Here is a 12,713-nt window from a genome sequence, read left to right as displayed (position 1 = left end):
AGACCAATCTAGAATTTTTCATTGGGAGAGGAGAATCACACAAAAAACCTGAAAATTAAATTCTCAAACCAAATGTCAATAAACTAGGAGTAGGGAGGGAGAGAGTCGTTCCCTAAAAAATAATATAGCCACAGCAGTGCTCTCAATTATTTTAAAAATATATATATCTCACAAAACAAGATATACCTTTGAGGGGGTTCAAGACATGCTACCCCAGAATATGGCACGTTAGCATATGGAATAAAGCTAAAGGAATTTGAGAAAAATGGCAGAAGGAGGAAGGTCACTCTGCCCTTCACCCTCTCACCTTTCTTCCCTGAAAGAGTTCATAAAACTACCATGTGAAAGGTGCCTTCCCTGTACCAGGAGGGAAGAAGACATTTTAATCACCAGAAATGGAATTTAGGATGGAGAAAGCTATACGAACGAACCTTGTTAGGGGCAACTGGGTGGCTCAGTCATTAAGTATCTTGGCTTCGGCTCAGATAATGATCTCTGATTTCCGGAATTCAAGGACCCAGGTCAGGCTCCACACTGGTAGCCTGAGCACCACTATGCAGCACCACCTCACCCGTCCAAGTCCTACAGAGTCACTGGACTGCACTTTCTTACCATTCCTCCACCCCATCTTATCACCTCTTTCACAGCCAAACTCTACTGTGGTGCTTTAACTTCCCTTAACAACTGTCATTTCCTGGCTTCTCCCCCACAACACACTGATGGCTACGTTTTCTGGCCTTCACCCTGCAGCCCAGTTTATGCTATTTTAATTTATGACAGTTCTAACCTTCGTTACCCTTGCCAATAATCAGACATGGGTATCTCTAAACCTTCGCTAACCTTTTTCCATTCTAGTCTCTGAAATATTTGCATTTCCTTAATTTCTCTCTGGGCCTTTGTAATTGCTGTGCCTTCTCCCTCTTTGCCTGGCTAACTTCCACTCATCATCCAATATCAACTTAGATACTATTTTCATGAGGAAGTCTTCCCTGGTTACAGTCCCCTCTCCTCAATTCTGGGTTAGTTTCTTATATATATGCTCACATTGTAACCTATTTTTGCCCCAAATGTAGCACTTACCGGTGAGCATTTTAGTTATCTACCTCTTTCATTCATCCCAAGGATGCTTAAATAGAAAGTAGGAGCATAGTACTTGATTTATGGTAGCTGTTTAATAAACACTCAGACAATAAATGAATCCATATCAACTTTGTGAAATAAAGGAGAATTGAGTAAATATATTCAGAAAAGGGCCAAATAGTAAATATTTAAGGCTTGCAGACTCTAAGGCCTTGTCTCAACTATTCAACTCTGCTTTCTAAAGGATGATAGCTAATTCCCACTGGTGGCTTCAGAATATCTCTGTAAGACAGAATTTGAGTTAAAAAAAAAAAAAGAGTGAAAGGAGTGGGGGAAACTCTGGGCTAGAGAACATTACTTGAGGATATATTTACACAGTAGATACATAGTTCTTGTTTACAGTAATCAGTTTTTTGGGTAGTCTGGGTCAATGGATGGAGCTAAAACAGAAAGCATCTTTGGTATGGCCATTGCTGGTTCAATTTGTGTACTAACTTTTTCTTTTGAAAATGACTTGTGTTTGTGAGTTTTTACAATTTATAATTTAATCCACGTTCCCCTCATTTTTAACATTTCACTTTTGCTACTCCATCCTGCCGAAGTCAATTTCCTGTGAACTTGCCTAGACATGTTTGAGCTTTCAGGCTATATATTTGGCTCTCTAGAGCAATCCATGAAGTCACAGGATGAGAGCAATTTGCCTCCATCCCTACCCCCTCTATAAGTATTGTGATTTTAGTCATCAGAAAAACAAATTTAGAGAAATTCTGTTTTCCAATATCTATGTTTGAAATATGTGCAATACACTCCTGAGCAAAATTGTATCCATATACATGGTAGAAACTGACACAGTGTAACAAATGCAATTGTGTTTCAATTCCAACATGTATTCCAAATGTGTGATCTGTATGCAAAGTACTTGTTTCAGGGCACCTGGCAGGCTCAATGGAAGGAACATTTGCCTCTTGATCTTGGGGTCATGAGTTTGAGCCCCACATTAGGTGTAGAGATAAGTAAAAAAAATTAATAAATAAAAACTTTAAAAAAAGGAAAAGTACTCGTTTCATTAAGATTTAGATCTATATTACATTAGGTTTCTGATAACATCTTCACATTCTTATAATGGAACCTATCTCCAAAAAGTCTATTTTTTGAAATATTAGTTTAATTAAATTAAATGCAGCATGACAGATACTGCTAGTTGCTTAAACAATATCTTCTTGCCTTCTTTGTTAATAAAAGGACCCCAGTTTCTTGAGGGGTGGCTATGTACCTAGCTAACAAATTATCTTTCAGCCTCTCTGACAAAGTAAGTTCTAAGCATTAGATAAAAGCATTGCATGGAGGTTTGGGGATGGCTGTTTAAAGGGAATTGATTCAGCTGGGAGGATCCTCTCATCTTCTCTCTTCCTGGAAGTAATACCTTCTCGGCCTTTTGGGTAAGATCAAGTGTAGTAATAGCTTGAGTTCTAGCAGCCATCTTGGACCAAGAGGTTATTTGAGTTATGAATAGGATGGCAAATGACAGAGGAGCCTGAGTCCTTGATGACCATTGAACCACCGAACAGTCTCACTATAGGCCTTGAGGAGTGTGAATTTCCAGTCGCAAAAAGAATAATATCTCTATGTGATAAACAAAATGTAGCTGCTTCCAAATTTTGGAACTGCCACAGAAGCCTGCCCAGGCTTGCAGGCTTTCTTTCCTTGTTAATTAGCAATTTAAGACTGCTTTTTCAATGGGTCAGTAGAGAAAGATGGTTCAACAGTCAGGAGCCAAGAAGAGATGAGCACATGAAAACCACTGATGAAAAGCGGTAAACCAAGATTGAGTAATCAGACAGAGGATGTACAATGGATGTGAATTTACTTCACTAGCCAGTGACCATTTCTCATAGAAACTTTAAGACAATACTTTGAGGCTATCACATTGCAACCTTTTGTAGATGTTGTAATTCTTTCCCTTCAATAGTTGCTGGCTGTCCTGTAACCATCCTGCACCCATAATATCCTTACACAAGATGGTCCAGAAAGAAGCTCAAATTTCAGATCCTCTCTGTAAGTAATTGTCTTCGGGAGTTTACAAGACAACATTAAACAAGAGAAATTGTTATAAGTTCATTTATTTTTTAAGGAAGCAGAACCAGAAGTGAAACTTTCAGCCAATTTCCTCAGAGGCAAACTGGATTACTAGTAAAATAGCATGTTGTTCAGCCTAGTTGGAAGGTTTCAGTTGCTAATTTTATCATCAGCTGAAAACTTGTATCATAGAAGACCAGCGGGTAATTGGATATGTGCCTACCTCGTGGAGGTACCCACAAAAAGACTTCCTTTATGCTCCCAACCGTTGAGTAGAAAACAAATGAGGCCAAAGAGAGCTCAGGATAGAGAATATGAGATGACCTTTGCTGCATGCTCATTGGCAAACAGCCATTTGCATGTCAGTCAAGAATGTTTAAATTTCAACAACAAAAAAAAAGAATGCTTAAACTTCACTCAGAATATTATCTTCATATTTGTAGTATCATTTTTCTTTAAAGGGGTACCTGGGGGGCTCAGTCGGTTAAGCATCTGACTCTTGATTTTGGCTCAGGTCATGATCCTGCATTTTGTGAGTTTGAGCCTCGTGTTGGGCTCTAAGCTGATGGTACTTGGGATTCTCTCTCTCTCTCTCTCTCTCTCTCTCTGTGCGTGTGTGTGTGTGTCTCTCTCTCTCCTCTCTCTCTGACTCTCTCCTGCATGCATGTATTTACGTACCCACTCTCTCTCTCTCTCTCTCTCAAAATAAGTAAATAAACTTAAAAAATTTCAAAAGAAAATGTCCATCTTACCTGCCTCTACTCTGCAACATGAACCCTTTCATCAGGTTCTGTCAAACATTTCACTCTTCTCTCAACAGAGCCTCCTCCCATCCTTTCAATCAGGCAGCTGACAGAAAACTCACGGTGTATTTGAGGAGCAATTTGAAATTTAATAAAGGTATGAAAAGGTTCTAGATTCTAGGAAAAGCTCCTAGGAACAGTGCAGTATTCCTGAGCTAGCAAGAGAGTAGTTGCTAGAAGGTGGAGAGGAGAGAAAGCTGTGTGTACAGGCCCTCCTGACTACAGTAAAGACTTGCTAAAGGAAAGCAGCTAACTTGTAGTGACCCTGAGAGAAGGAAGTTGGGATAGATACCTCCTTGTCCTTCTCTTTCACCTTAAGCACAGCCCCTGCCAAAGGTGGCTGCTGGGAGCCAGAGGACAAGGAAGTCTGTTAATTTTGTCCAAAAGGTCAGATTTTCTGGCACCAATCAGGATAGAGACAACAGGAAGATGTTCAGCATAGCTGCTATTACACCTTTGTTGGTGCTGGGCTTATCACCTAGAATGCTATTATTGTCAATTGTAATATAATCCTCTGGTCTGGCCTATGATTCAGTGTATGAGCTACTTTTAAGTATGGAAAGGCCTCTCTCCTCAATATTTTATCTGTATCACTGGCACTGACACTTGACTATATATATCCGTATTATCAGTTTAAAGTTTCACATGTGTATACATTCCATTCTATTGTAAGCTCTGTGGACCAGAATTTATGAATTACACTTCTTTTATTTTTTTTTTTTTAATGCTTATTTTTGAGAGGGGGGAGGGGCAGAGGCCATGGGGGGTGGGGGGGGCAGGTACGGTGGCAGGGGAGACAGAGGATCTGAAGCAGGCTCTGCGCTGACGGCAGTGAGCCCAATGCAGGGCTTGAATTCACAAACTGTGAGATCATGACCTGAGCCAAAGTCAGTCGGATGCTCAACCAACTGAGCCACCCAGGCACCCTGAATTACACTTCCTTTCTATTTCCACAGCAGCTAACAGTGTTCAGCACAGACCAGTTAAAACAAACTGTAGACTTCTTAATCCTCTCCCTCTTTTTATCATCATCACAACCTACCTACCCCTTCATATTGTACCTTCATATTATTATGTAGGCATTCAGTGGGGAAAAAAATCATTCAAAGTCAGTATTGGAAAGCAGGAGATATCCAGATGTTAGGACTTTTACACATTGTGTCAGTAGGGGTTTTCCTGAAGTGGGGCAGGTGGAACCTAGGCTTCCCTGTGCAGACATCTGTGACTCTTTACCTGAGGGTTTTTTTGTTTTTTGGTTTTTTTTGTGGTTTTTTTGTTTGTTTTGTTTTTGGCTTCCTGAGTACCCAAAGGCAAAGGAGGCCAGAAGCTGGGAAGTTAGCTGTCTTCCCTCTCTTTTACAAGCATCTCTCAACCAGTGACTGAGGGAGTTGACTAAAAATCAAAGCAAACTCACTTACATGGCAGGGGTGGGGGGTAACTCTGAGGTACCTTCCACACAGTTTCCCAGAATTCCTCAGGGAACTGAACTCAATTGCCCACAGAGGTAATCTACATGATAATGCACCTTTAATAGCTTCCTTCTCTTTCTCATTCTGCATCTCTGCTGCCCCTGCTTCTGGGAATCACCTCCCAAATGAAATAATTCTAACTTAAATTCTTCAGCTTTACTTCTAGGGTAGAATGATGAGATATACCAAAGATAGCTTACTTGTGGCACGAATATATAAAGGACGTGCTTTGCTGGATATAACTTCTCTATCCTGATGTTTTCCTCGTTCTTTGCTTTCATGATATCTAAACATATTTTTGAACCACTGCAGAAAAATTATAAAGACATTTTTAAAACTAGAAGTAAATGTTAGTGTAATTTTATCTTATTATAAAAGCACCGTGTATTTATTGTTGAAACAGCATCATTATTATAAAATAGCAACAGTTAATATCTTGCTGTGTATCCTTTGGACCGTTTCCTTTACATGAATTAACATTCTTTTTTTTTTTTCTCATTTGAGAATATATACTGAATAAATTGTCAAGTTAAAAAATATTTATGTTTGACAACATTGAAAAATTGTAGCCTGTTTCACTGTATGGATTTACCATTACTATCCCTTTAATCAAGCTTTCATTTTTGGTTATTTTGAGTTTTTTGGTTTTCAAAAAAGGCTGTATAACTTGTAGCTAAATCATCAAGATATTTCCCCAAATGTGAAACTACAACATCAGAGGGCACATAAATTCAAAAGATTTGTGATATCTTAACCTAAGCGGCCTCTAGGAAGGTTCATCCTCTTACCAGTAATGATAAAATTGTTTATTTCCTGACAACTCTATCAATTCTATTTTCTTTTTAAAGTCTTTGCCAATATTTATTTCTTTGATTAATAATAAGGATGAACTTTTAATATTCCCATTGGTAATTCTTTTCCTTTTTTTATGAATTGCCTTCTTTCTTTTTATATTTATTTATTTATTTATTTATTTATTTATTTATTTATTTTTTCAACGTTTATTTATTTTTGGTACCGAGAGAGACAGAGCATGAACGGGGGAGGGGCAGAGAGAGAGGGAGACACAGAATCGGAAACAGGCTCCAGGCTCTGAGCCATCAGCCCAGAGCCCGACGCGGGGCTCGAACTCACGGACCGCGAGATCGTGACCTGGCTGAAGTCGGACGCTTAACCGACTGCGCCACCCAGGCGCCCCACTTTCTTTTTATTTTTAAGTTTATTTATTTATATTGAGAGGGAGAGAGAGCGAGAGCGAGAGCGAGAGAGAGAGAGAGAGGGTATGAAAGAGGGAGAGAGAGAGAATCCTAAACAGGATCCGCCCAGAGCCGGATGAGAGGCTCAAACTCACGAGCCATGAGATGATCACCTGAGCCCTGAGCCAAAATGGAGTCGGACGCTTAACGCAGACGCCCCTGAATTGCCTTATTTCTATACATAAGGACAGTTATAGGAAGATGCTGCTGTAGTACTAGCTGAAGGTCATGCTGTATTGCTCTTTGTTACTCAGTTATTCTTCTTGCAGAACAGACCTGTCTAATAGAATCCTCTGACATCTTCTGGCTTCAGGTATCGAGTTCACATTTAAGTTTTACCTTGACCCCTGTACCAGTGACCCCTCACATGAAGGTTTTTTGTTTTTTAGTTTTTTTGTTTGTTTGTTTTGTTTTGTTTTGTTTTTAGTAAGCTCTATATCCAACACGGGGCTTGAACCCATAACTCCAAGATCACGAGTCATAAGCTCACTGACTGAGCCATCCAGGCACCCCTCACATGAGTCTTTCTAAAAACCTAGTGGATCCCTCCACTGGATGTCCTATGAATATTGAGTATCAGCATGTTGAGTCCTGACTTCCAATCAGTTACTATTCCCAACTTCCTCAGTGACACCCAAATTCTCTTGGCCTCCAAAATTTGAAATAGAGGAACTTCTTTTTAATCTCTTTTCTTTTTTGTACCCCAAATCCAAATATGATTTTGCAGTTTCTTTGTTCACAATATCTCATTTTCTCCTACAGCAGGATTCTTGCACAATCATGACACTGAGGTTTTTCTTTCCAGGAAGCAACTTTATTTGTGCTGGCACGAGCTCAGTTGGGTCTGTACCCAAAAAAACTGAGCCCTGAACACCACAGGGGCTTTTTACGTGTTTTCTACTTCTTTGTCCCCCATATATGGATAATGTATAGACATACAGTCTGATTGGATAGTCTCATGTTACAAGGGCTTGAGGGATGTCACATAGGCATGGCACATAACATAAGGAAGGTTGCCTTCCCCTATCTTGAGGTCTTTTCTTACCATATTCCTTAGGGAGGAGACCCTACCACACTCCTAACACTTTATCTCTACATTCGTGACTCAAAGTTAAACCTATCACATTTTGGGGGCGCCTGGGTGGCTCAGTCAGTTAAGCGCCTGACTTTCGCTCAGGTCATTATTTCATGGTTCATGAATTCGAGCCCCATGTTGGGCTCCGTGCTGACAGCTCAGAGCCTGGAGCCTGCTTCAGATTCTGTGACTCCCTCTCTTTCTGCCCCTCCCCTTATCACACTCACTCTCTCTCTCTCTCAAAAATAAATAAACATTAAAATTTTTTTTCTTTAAATCTAACACATTCTATCAGAATGACTTATCTCAATTCAGAGCTAACTATATGTTTAATACAAATTTTTAAATGTTCTAAAATAATTACATTTATTTGGCACTTAATGGTATATGTGCATGTACCACTTAAATAAAGGTAGAAAGAAAAAAAAATAAAGGTAGAAAGGGTAATTAAATAAACTGTGTACTTACCCTGGTGGGGTGCTTTCCAAACACATCCCTCTCTCTCTTCCACAGATAAACACTATCCCGAAAGTAATATTTATCATTCCCACATACTTATTTGTAGTTTTATCATATTTGCATTTATTTTTCATGTTTTTGAACTTTAAATTAATGGTAACATATGTATTTTTCTGCAACTTACTTTCTTTGCTCACTATTGTATTTGAGATATTTGTCCTTGTTAATGTATTTGGTTATGGTTTATTCATTTTTTATTGTTGTATGGTATTGCATTGAATGCATATACCATACTTTTCTCATCTTTTCTGTTGAGGGGTAATCGAGTCATTCCTAGTTTTTTACGATTACAGACAACACTGCTATGAACATTTGTGACATGTATAAGTTTACATAGAAAATTAAGAGTTTCTCAGGGCGCCTGGGTGGCTCGTCGGTTAAGCATCCGACTTCAGCTCAGGTCAGATCTCACACTCTGTGAGTTCAAGCCCTGCATCAGCCTCTGTGCTGACAGCTCAGAGCCTGGAGCCTGCTTCAGATTCTGTGTCTCCGTCTCTCTGACCCTCCCCCATTCACGCTCTGTCTCTGTCTCAAAAATAAACATTAAAAATAATAATAATAAAAAAAGAGCAAATTAAAAAAAAAATTAAGTTTCTCAAGAAGTAGAATTGCTGATTTCATAGTGTTGGTGACTTTCATGTCACTAAATAGTGCCAAATTGTCTTCCAAGATGGTTACATCACTTACAGTTTTGAGAAAACTTTCTGAGGATTTCAGTTGTTCCACATTCTGGCCAACACCTAGTTTTCCCAGACTTTTTCATTTTTGTCAATCTGGTAGATAAAAACAGTATCTCCTAGGGGCCCTAGCTGACTCAGTTGGTGGAGCATGTGACTCTTGATCTTGAGGTTGTGAGTTCAAATTCCACATTGGGTGTGGAGCCTACTTAAAAAAATAGTATTTCCTGGTTCTAATTTGCATTTATCTAGTTATAAATGAGTTTTAATATTACATATTCAGATTTCCTTTTCTGCAAAATTTTTGTTTAATTTTCCCTCCATTTTAAATTTGATTTTCATTCTTTTCCAGATTTTTTTAAATTAAAAAAAATTTAAGATAGTTTTTTAGGAGTAATTTTTTATAGTCTAAATAGTAATTCTCTGTTTATTATATGAATACTAAATATCTTCTTTGGCTTATGGCTTGTCTTCTTGCCTTTTTTTTTTTTTTTTTTTTGAGAGAGAGAATGAGTGTGTACAAGTAGGGGAGGGGCAGGGGAAGAGGGAGAGATAGAATCTTAAGCAGGCTCTGCTGTGAGTGCAAAACTCAATACAGGGCTGGATCTCATGACGGTGAGATCATGACCTCAGCTGAAATCAAGAGTTGGATGCTTAATGGACTGAGCTACCCAGGTGCTCTCTTCTTACTTTCTAATAGTAACATTTGATAATAAGAAATTCTTAATTAGAATGATAATAAAATGTATCAAGCTTTATCTAATGGGTTGAGGTTTTCATAACTTAAAAAAACTTTCCTATTCATGAAACATAAAGTTGTTTTTTTTTTCTAAAGCTTTTGAGGTTTACATTTTATATGTAAATCCTTAGTCTGCCTGGAAGTGATTTTTACAAATGAAATTTTTTAGCATCATAGCCAGCCTATAGAAGATACTCAATATTTTCCATCTCTTTTTTCATTATTTGATTTATTATTTTATCATTTTTTTAAAACTTTTTTTAAAAAATTTTATTCATTTTTGAGAGAGAGAGAGAGAAAGTGCGATCCGGGGAGGGGAAGAGAGGGAGGGAGACACAGAATCTGAAGTAGGCTCTGAGCTGTCAGCACAGAGCTGGATAAGGGGCTTGAACTCATGAGTTGTGAGAACATGACCTGAGCCAAAGTCAGATGCTTAACCCACTGAGCCACCCAGGTGTCCCTAAAGGTTTTTTAAATTTTATTTTTGAGAAGGGGCACCTGGGTGGCTCTGTGGGTTAAGCATCTGATTTTGGCTCAGGTCATGATCTCATGGTTCATGAGTTCCAGCCCTACATTGAGCTCTGTGCTGACAGCCTGCTTCAGACTCTGTGTCTCCCTCTCTTTTTCCCCTCCCCCACTTGGGCCCTGTCTGTCTGTCTTTCTCTCTTTCTCTCTCAAAAATAAACATTAAAAAAATTTATTTTTTGAGAAAAGAGCGTGAGCAGGGAAGGGACAGAGAGAGAGGAAGACAGAGAATCTGAAGCGGGCTCTGCACTGACAGCAGCAAGCCTGATGTGGGACTTGAACTAATGAACTGTGAGACCATGACCTCAGCCAAAGCGGACACTCAACCAACTGAGCCACCCAGGTATCCCTTGATTTACTATTTTAAATAAATATTTTTTAAGTGTTTATTTCAAACTAAATGTATCTTTTAGAAGCATTCCACAATGCATTCTTTGTCATTGTTTAGACATTGCTTAAACTATCAAAAACACAGGCCCACTAACAATTTGCTATAATCAACGTTCAATTATTGGATGGATCAGTACATTTAGAGTAGGATGAATTTTGGGTCCATATTGTAGGTATAAAGATATTTTTAAGGACTTGACCTGCTAAACTAAGAAAATAGAAAAATATTCTTCTATTTACAATAGCCAAATTATGGAAGCAGCCCAAGTGTCCATCAATAGATAAACGGATAAAGAAGATGTTTTATACACACACACACGCACACACACACACTCACACTCACACTGGAATATTACTCAGCGAGAAAAAGAATGAAATCTTGCCATTTGCAACAACGATGGATCTACAGGGTATAATGCTAAGTGAAATAAGTCAGTCCAAGAAACACAAATATCTTATAATTTCCCTGACATGTGGAATTTAAGAAACAAAACAAACTAACAAAGAAGAAAGAGACACACCAAAAACAAGACTTTTAAATACAGAGAACAAACTGCTGGTTACCAGAGGGGAGGTAGACGAGAGATGGGTGAAATAGGTGAAGGGAATTAAGAGGACACTTACTGTGATGAGCACTGAGTAATGTATAGAATTGTTGAATCCCTATATTGTAATATAAGTAATATAATTATACTGGGCTTAAAAAATCACATAAACAAACAAACAAATAAATAGATATAAAGGTATAGAGTCCAATCCCTGCTTTATAAAAATAAACACATTTGTATATGCATAGGAATGTTAGTTATGTGGCACACTGAACAGTGGTCATCTCTAGTGATGACATTGTGAAGCATAGAGCATATTGTCGTTAAAAAGTACTGTTCCTCCAGGAAAAAAATTTTGTGTGTCATCCTTTGAGACAACTGGACAAGCTACACCTTTGTTGGGGGTATGGGGCAGGGGAGCATGGTTGTTATCATTTAATCATCATCTGTTATGATCTCTAACTATAACAAATCAAGGGTTAAAAATGGTCTGTACTTCATATTGAATATTTAAATACAACCTTAATTGAATATGGACATTTATGATATAATACAGTCTTTCTCTTCAAGTTGTTCAAACCCTACCAGCTCCTAATGTAGGAGCCAGGGAAAAGCCAGACCCATTCAATGATTTGGCACCAGAATTAGATTAAAATTTGTCTTTTGGATATGTGGAGTGGGAGGAAGTGAGACTCCCTAATACTTGTAAAGCCCTTGGAGCGCCCTCTGCTGGAGCATGTTGGTAAAGGAGGAGTAGTGAAGGAAGCACTCTACCTTCAAGGTGGAAGGAATGGAAACAAAAGGAAACAACTCTCTAAAAGTTAAATTTGGGGCGCCTGGGTGGCGCAGTCAGTTAAGCGTCCGACTTCAGCCAGGTCACGATCTCGCGGTCCGTGAGTTCGAGCCCCGCGTCAGGCTCTGGGCTGATGGCTCGGAGCCTGGAGCCTGTTTCCGATTCTGTGTCTCCCTCTCTCTCTGCCCCTCCCCCGTTCATGCTCTGTCTCTCTCTGTCCCAAAAAATAAATAAACGTTGAAAAAAAAAATTAAAAAAAAAAAAAAAAAGTTAAATTTGATAGCTTTGATACAAGTTGAAGAGAAAGTTTAAAAAAAAAAAAAACCAACAGTAGTCTCTCTCCTAGGGATTTTGGTAAAATTTGCCATGTTTCCTTCTATTTTAGGAACATTTGCCTTATACTAGGAAAAAAAAAACCCATGAACTTGATTTGTTAATAGATAGATACCTTATGGGAGGCAGCCTCAGAGAAGCACATGGCATCATTTTAGCAGGCTGATGATAGAGAATTTATTCCAAATAAATTTAAATAAAATTTAATATTTGCATAAAAGCTTAGACTTTTATTCATTGTGTAACTTTTGGGAAGTCATTTAACTTCTCCATACTATGTCTCTCTAATTTTAAACTGAAGATGACAAAATCAATCCCAACCACTTTGATAATGAGAGAATAAATGAGAAGACAACAGGTGTGAAATGAACTTCCAAAGTGTCACATATTCTCATGGCTAAAATCCCAGAACTGGCTGGTAGCCATGTTC

Source organism: Leopardus geoffroyi, chromosome B1, assembly GCF_018350155.1.
Source record: "Leopardus geoffroyi isolate Oge1 chromosome B1, O.geoffroyi_Oge1_pat1.0, whole genome shotgun sequence".
Taxonomy (NCBI): domain Eukaryota; kingdom Metazoa; phylum Chordata; class Mammalia; order Carnivora; family Felidae; genus Leopardus; species Leopardus geoffroyi.
Note: the sequence above shows the minus strand (reverse complement) of the source record.